Below are 7,334 nucleotides of genomic sequence, written 5' to 3' on the forward strand. Positions count from 1 at the left end.
TTCCATGCATTAAATTGAAAAAGGAAGAGGGAATGGATGTACAGTAGTAACTAAGTACATTTATGTTATGATTTATAACAAATCACTGAAATATCCTACTCGAGTAGAAGTACTGTTACTTTAATTACATTTGACTAAAGTTTCTGTAAAATGACTGACTTAACACTCAACCTACAAGTACTCGGATAAACGACTGAATTAGTATAGAGAGGAGTTGGAATTAGTTACTTTACACCTCTGCAAAAAAAACAAGCTAGCAAAATATTTGATGATGCCTGAGTCGTTTGTGATTGGGAATATTTAATTATTCAGAGTGATTCACTTGAATGAAGTAGAACGCCTAAAGAGGAAATAAACTACACTGCCCACAAATGATTTTAATTACAATGTATACCCTCAATATGGAGCCGATTTTCATGCAGATTACAAATACGACATCTGGTGGAATACTTCCTTCCGTACAGCAACTATAAATTAAACCCGGAAACGCTGGATGTAATAAAACAAAAACTGCGCATGCTGGAGCAAGTTAGTCTGCTGAACTTTGATAGCTTGCAAACGACATTACCTTACCAAATTTAGAAACAATGCTCGGTACTGTAATAATGTCTTACATTTGCGTTGTATTTGATACTTTATTAGAACGTGTTCAGCGGGTGAAGATGCTGCTGTGTGACACTGAAAGGGAAGACTGCTTTTGTAACAGTTAAGCAATTTTTTTTGCCTTGCTACGTGATGGGGACTGTTTTAGTGTGCTCACGTTTCATGTGCGTTCATGCTGAAGACCTTTACATTCAAGTATGTTTTGTTGTTCCCTTGTTAGCAACACTGGTATTGGAAAGGCTACTGCTTTGGATTTGGCCAAGAGAGGTGCCAGGGTCATCCCTGCCTGCCGCAGCAAACAGAAGGCAGAGGCTGCTGTCTATGATATCCGAAGGGTTAGAGGAGCCTTATAGATAAAATAAATAATGTAAATATAAGATTGTGGAGTCGGCATCTCAATACATATTGATTTGAGATTTGTTTAAGAGGTTTGTTTAACCAGTTTGATTCTGTTTTATGAAATGCAGCTGCATCTGGGGGGAGTCTGAAGTCTGTCGGGGGAATTTGAAATCTGGGGAGTCTGAAGTCAGTTTGATTCTGGGGAGTCAGTCCGGGGGAATGGGGTGGTGTTTGCAGCTGCATCTGGGGAGTCTGAGTCCGGGGGAATGGGGTGGTGTTCATGCAGCTGCATCTGGGGAGTCTGAAGTCTGTTCGGGGGAATGGGGTGGTGTTCATGCAGCTGCATCTGGGGAGTCTGAAGTCTGTTCGGGGGAATCTGCAGCTGCATCTGGGGAGTCTGAAGTCTGTTCGGGGGAATGGGGTGGTGTTCATGCAGCTGCATCTGGGGAGTCTGAAGTCTGTTCGGGGGAATGAGGTGGTGTTCATGCAGCTGCATCTGGGGAGTCTGAAGTCTGTTCGCTCCTTTGCTGAAACCTTCCTAAAGACTGAACCCAGATTGGGCCTGCTCATCAACAATGCAGGTGTGGCAGAGAGGGAATGTAAACATTAATTCCCAATACATAAAACATACTTTCTATATTAAATTAACCCTAATGAATCATGGATAAAATAATTCTAATTTGAAGACAAATACTTGGCCATTATGTGTTGCCTAACTCCATCTGATCTCACTGTGTGTCACCTTGTTTGCCTAGTCACTTTTACCCCTACCTACATGAACATACTGTATTACCTCAACTCCCTCTTTCTTTTTTTTTAGCAAATATATGTCTTTTTAGCTCTACATTGTTGGTTATGGGCTCGTAAGTATTTCACGATAAACTCTACACCTCTTGTACTTGATGTATGTGACCAATAAGATCAGATTTGTTTTAGGAATGCTGGAGCCTGGCCACACTGAGGATGGGTTTGCCATGGCGTTCAGGGTCAACCACCTAGGTCACTTCCTGTTGACCTGCTTGCTGCTGGATCGGCTGAAGCAGTGTCAACGTGTCGGCTCACATACACCGGCTAGGCTCTGTGGACTTTGTCCTCCTGGGTACCCACAAGGATCTGGTGCCAGGCCAGTCTACCTGGCTTAACTTCAGGGCCTACTGCCACAGCAAGCTGTTCAATGTGGTCTTCAACCGGGTGCTGGCCAACCGCCTGGATGGGACAAGCGTCACCACCTACAGTCTCCACCCAGGTCAGTAGCCCTCCACCCAGGTCAGTAGCTCTCCACCTACAGCCTCCACCCATGTCAGTAGCCCTCCACAAACAGCCTCCACCCAGGTCAGTAGCTCTCCACCTACAGCCTCCACCCAGGTCAGTAGCTCTCCACCTACAGCCTCCACCCAGGTCAGTAGCCCTCCACCTACAGCCTCCACCCAGGTCAGTAGCCCTCCACCTACAGCCTCCACCCAGGTCAGTAGCTCTCCACCTACAGCCTCCACCCAGGTCAGTAGCCCTCCACCTACAGCCTCCACCCAGGTCAGTAGCTCTCCACCTACAGCCTCCACCCAGGTCAGTAGCCCTCCACATACAGCCTCCACCCAGGTCAGTAGCCCTCCACATACAGCCTCCACCCATGTCAGTAGCCCTCCACATACAGCCTCCACCCAGGTCAGTAGCCCTCCACATACAGCCTCCACACAGGTCAGTAGCCCTCACACATCCACACACAGCCTCCACATACAGCCACACAGGTCAGTAGCCCTCCACATACAGCCTCCACCCAGGTCAGTAGCCCTCCACATACAGCCTCCACACAGGTCAGTAGCCCTCCACATACAGCCTCCACACAGGTCAGTAGCCCTCCACATACAGCCTCCACACAGGTCAGTAGCCCTCCACATACAGCCTCCACACAGGTCAGTAGCCCTCCACATACAGCCTCCACACAGGTCAGTAGCCCTCCACATACAGCCTCCACACAGGTCAGTAGCCCTCCACATACAGCCTCCACCCAGGTCAGTAGCCCTCCACATACAGCCTCCACCCAGGTCAGTAGCCCTCCACATACAGCCTCCACCCAGGTCAGTAGCCCTCCACATACAGCCTCCACCCAGGTCAGTAGCCCTCCACCTACAGCCTCCACCCAGGTCAGTAGCCCTCCACCTACAGCCTCCACCCAGGTCAGTAGCCCTCCACCTACAGCCTCCACCCAGGTCAGTAGCCCTCCACCTACAGCCTCCACCCAGGTCAGTAGCCCTCCACCCACACCCAGGTCAGTAGCCCTCCACCCACACCCAGGTCAGTAGCCCTCCACCCACACCCAGGTCAGTAGCCCTCCACCCACACCCAGGTCAGTAGCCCTCCACCCACACCCAGGTCAGTAGCCCTCCACCCAGGTCAGTAGCCCTACACCTACAGCCTCCACCCAGGTCAGTAGCCCTCCACCCAGGTCAGTAGCCCTCCACCCAGGTCAGTAGCCCTCCACCCAGGTCAGTAGCCCTCCACCCATACAGCCTCCACCCAGGTCAGTAGCCCTCCACCCAGGTCAGTAGCCCTACACCTACAGCCTCCACCCAGTTCAGTAGCCCTCCACCCAGGTCAGTAGCCCTGCACCCACACCCAGGTCAGTAAGCCCTCCACCCAGGTCAGTAGCCCTACACCTACAGCCGCCACCCAGGTCAGTAGCCCTCCACCCACTTCTCTTCCTGTGCACTACAGGACGTCGGTGCCAAGGGGCGGGACGATGCTTTGAGAGGCTATCCGACCTGTCCTGAGAGACTGATTCTAGCCACGGCAAAGATTTTGAAATATACTGACAAGATATTGGACACTCCTCTAATGATGGGAATCAATGTCTGTGAAGGCAAACGCAGGCGGGAGGAGTTGGGAGCAGGCTTCTCACTCTCTCACTCACATCATGCCTAGACTAATGCCTTATCACCAAGGATGGCTTTTACATGTATGATTTTTCCTTGTATATTGGAATTCATTCCTTTTACATTGTTATTAAATATTTGTGTTTATATTAGTTATGACCATTTCTTGATCTTAGTCAGCAATAACTTCTACTTGCTGGCACATTGCTATTTATCTTTATGGAGTCAGTTAATAGACTGTTAATAAAAAAAATACTACAAAGTATGAGGCCAGGTGAGTCATATAACGTCCTCCTACACAACTGCTTTATATTTTATTTATCCATGGATGGCAGGAAGGGAGGAGTCATGGCTCTCGCTTCACCTATTCCTCTATGGCCATGGTCCTAGTGGCCTTTAATGACACATGAAGAAAGGGCTGTAGTGAAATCTGTTTATTTTTGTTTTAATGAGAGTATTTTATACTGGTTTTGTGGCACAATGCCATGGAAAGGGATTGATGACTGAACTTTCCCACAGTTATCAGTCCAGCCATTCATTACATTCACTAGGACAGGGTAGCTACACTTAAATACTCACCATGAACTTGCAGAAACTGAAGGAACTGCAGTTATGGTATGTCATGACACACCTTGTGTTCAGCACAGGGTAAACAAATGATGGGACCCAACCCAAGTAGTGGTCCTAAGGATCGATGTTCTTCAGAACTTACTAATAGTATAATAAACAAACAAGGTTTATGTATAGATCTCTGTTGAAATGCATGTGGTAAAATATTTACAGGCTATTTCGTTTTCAATTTTTCATTGTGGTCAATGCAAAGATATATTACGCATTTCAGTTCAGCATTGATAAACATAAAACAAATTCTACCAACCATTTTGTTGAATTGCTCACAAAGTTCTGTTTTTGCTTCTGAATTAAGTTATGCTACCGGTAAATGGATGTGTTGTACAATGTACAGGTGTGTTCATATCCCTGTGTGGCTGTCATGTTTTCCTTGTACACCAGGGGGCAGTAGTGCATCACCCGTCATGCCTTGTAACATGAGTTTGCCTCGTAAAAGGTATGAACTGTAATACACAATGTTATTAAATACTTGCATTTATATTCGTATGTAATGCTAATTTCTTTCTCTAATTTCCATTGCTCCAAAACCGCCATAAAAAAAGCCAGACCATGGTTGGGGACAAAGATCGTACTTTTTGAAAAAATGTCCTCTGGTCTGATGAAACAAAAATAGAACTGTTTGGCCATAATGACAATTAAATAAAGGTTGGGCCAAAATAAATACAAATTAAATTCCTTCTCCATCAACCCCTTCTTCCCCTGGTGGATTACAGTGATGGCAATATGCATTGGTGGCCTCATCGTGCCAGACGGTGAAGTTGTTTGGAGGAAAAAGGGGGAGGCTTGCAAGCCGAAGAACACCATCCCATCCATGAAGCACGGGGTTGGCAGCATCATGTTGTGGGGGTGCTTTGCTGCAGGAGGGACTGGTGCACTTCCCAAAATAATTGGTTTAAGGACGGGTGATTGTGCAGGCCTAATGCAGCACTCCATCACTCTCCTTCTTGGCCAAATAGTCCGTACACAGCTTGGAGGTCCATTGAAGTCAGTTTCCTGTTAAAATACAAATTATAGTCCCATCTAAGCGCAAACCAGATGGGATGGCATATGACTCCAGCTTCGCCTCTCCCGAGCCCATTGGGGAGTTGCAGTGATGAGACAAGATCAAAATTGTGGAGTTTTTGTCACACAACACAATGCCACTGATGTCTCAAGTTTTGAGGGAGCGGGTAGTTGGCATGCTGACTGCAAGAATGTCCACTAGAGTTGTTGCCAGAGAATTGAATGTTAATTTCTTTACCTTAAGCTGTGTCATACATCGTTTTCGAGTATATGGCAGTTTGTCCAACCGGCCTCACAACCACAGACCACGTGTAGCCACGCCAGCCCAGGACCTTCACATCCAGCTTCTTCACCTGCGGGATCATCTGAGACCAGCCCCCCAGACAGCTGATAAAACTGAAGTATTTCAGTCTGAAATAAAGCCCTTTTGTGGGGAAAATCTCCTTTTGATTGGCTGGGCCTGGCTCCCCTGTGGGACCTATGCCCTTCTCCCTGGCTTCACCTGTGCCCAGTCATGTGAAATCCATAGATTAGACCCCATTGAATGTATTTCAATTGACTATTTTCCATACATTAACTGTAACTTAGTAAAATCGTTTAAATTGTTGCGTTGTATATTTTGGTTCAGTACGTGTGTGTGTGTGTGTGTGTGGTTCAATGTACAGGTGTGGTTCAATGTACAAGTTGGTGTTCATGCCCCTGTGTGTTCCCTTGTTTTCCTTGTACACCAGGGGGCAGTAGCATATCACTGCTCTTGTAGAAACTGCAATTTACCATGCTGTTCCTTCCTTGCAGTTGTTGCTTGGAGCAAGGTTGTCGAGGACCTTAACCTATGGATTATTTTCATTATGAACACTGATTATTAACACTGGTACACTTGAAAGCGAGGTCAGTTTTGTACGTTAAGAGCTTCACTCATGTAATTACTCAGGAGGACAGTCTCTGGTGCAGGCTTCTCCTTTCACCTCTGCTATGTGTGGGGAGACATGCAACTACTATCGATTCCTCTCCCTTTCTCTTGCTTTCTCTCGCTCTCTCTGTCCTTTCTCATGTGAATAGAGCATGGGACGACAGACAGTGGCACAGCGGATTGGAGGAGAGTGGTGAACTTCTTGTCCTGTTCTGTTCACCTCAGATCCAATTGTTATCAAGCCCCTCTCTGCAGACGCTGTATTATATTACCTCAGTCCACAGAATAATTAATTAACACAACTAGGCAGTTCCTGAACACATTTCTCCTTTTTTAGGCCTCATTTCTAGTGATGTCGTGCTCTCAGCCCCATTCAGTGGCATTCTTTTTCAATTGCAATTACTTGAATCATGTAGGTGCTAGGCTGGAACAAACTCCTGCATACCCAGTAGCTCTCCAGGACTGGAGCTGGAGACCCCTGTTTTACACTCTGCTCTCCTCTAACAGAGTGGTCTGTCTGTAATATTGTTCCTTTTAGTCTCAGATCTGTAGCTAGTTGAAAGGTATTCTATAGTTGAAAGGTATTCTATAGTTGAAAGGTATTCTATAGTTGAAAGGTATTCTATAGTTGAAAGGTATTCTATAGTTGAAAGGTATTCTATAGTTGAAAGGTATTCTATAGTTGAAAGGTATTCTATAGTTGAAAGGTATTTTATAGTTGAAAGGTATTCTATAGTTCATAGGTATTCTATAGTTGAAATGTATTCTATAGTTGAAATGTATTCTACAGTTGAAATGTATTCTACAGTTGAAAGGTATTCTATAGTTGAAAGGTATTCTATAGTTGAAAGGTATTCTATAGTTGAAAGGTATTCTATAGTTGAAAGGTATTCTATAGTTGAAAGGTATTCTATAGTTGAAAGGTATTCTACAGTTGAAAGGTATTCTACAGTTGAAAGGTATTCTACAGTTGAAAGGTA

General features: G+C 45.7%; 1 pseudogene; it reads left to right on the top strand.

The window, feature by feature from the left end:
- Window positions 1-1,222: 1,222 nt before the first annotated feature.
- On the top strand, window positions 1,223-4,922 carry LOC118379394 (dehydrogenase/reductase SDR family member 13-like; annotated as a pseudogene).
- Window positions 4,923-7,334: the final 2,412 nt, after the last annotated feature.

Source organism: Oncorhynchus keta, chromosome 1, assembly GCF_023373465.1.
Source record: "Oncorhynchus keta strain PuntledgeMale-10-30-2019 chromosome 1, Oket_V2, whole genome shotgun sequence".
Classification (NCBI taxonomy): Eukaryota; Metazoa; Chordata; class Actinopteri; order Salmoniformes; family Salmonidae; genus Oncorhynchus; species Oncorhynchus keta.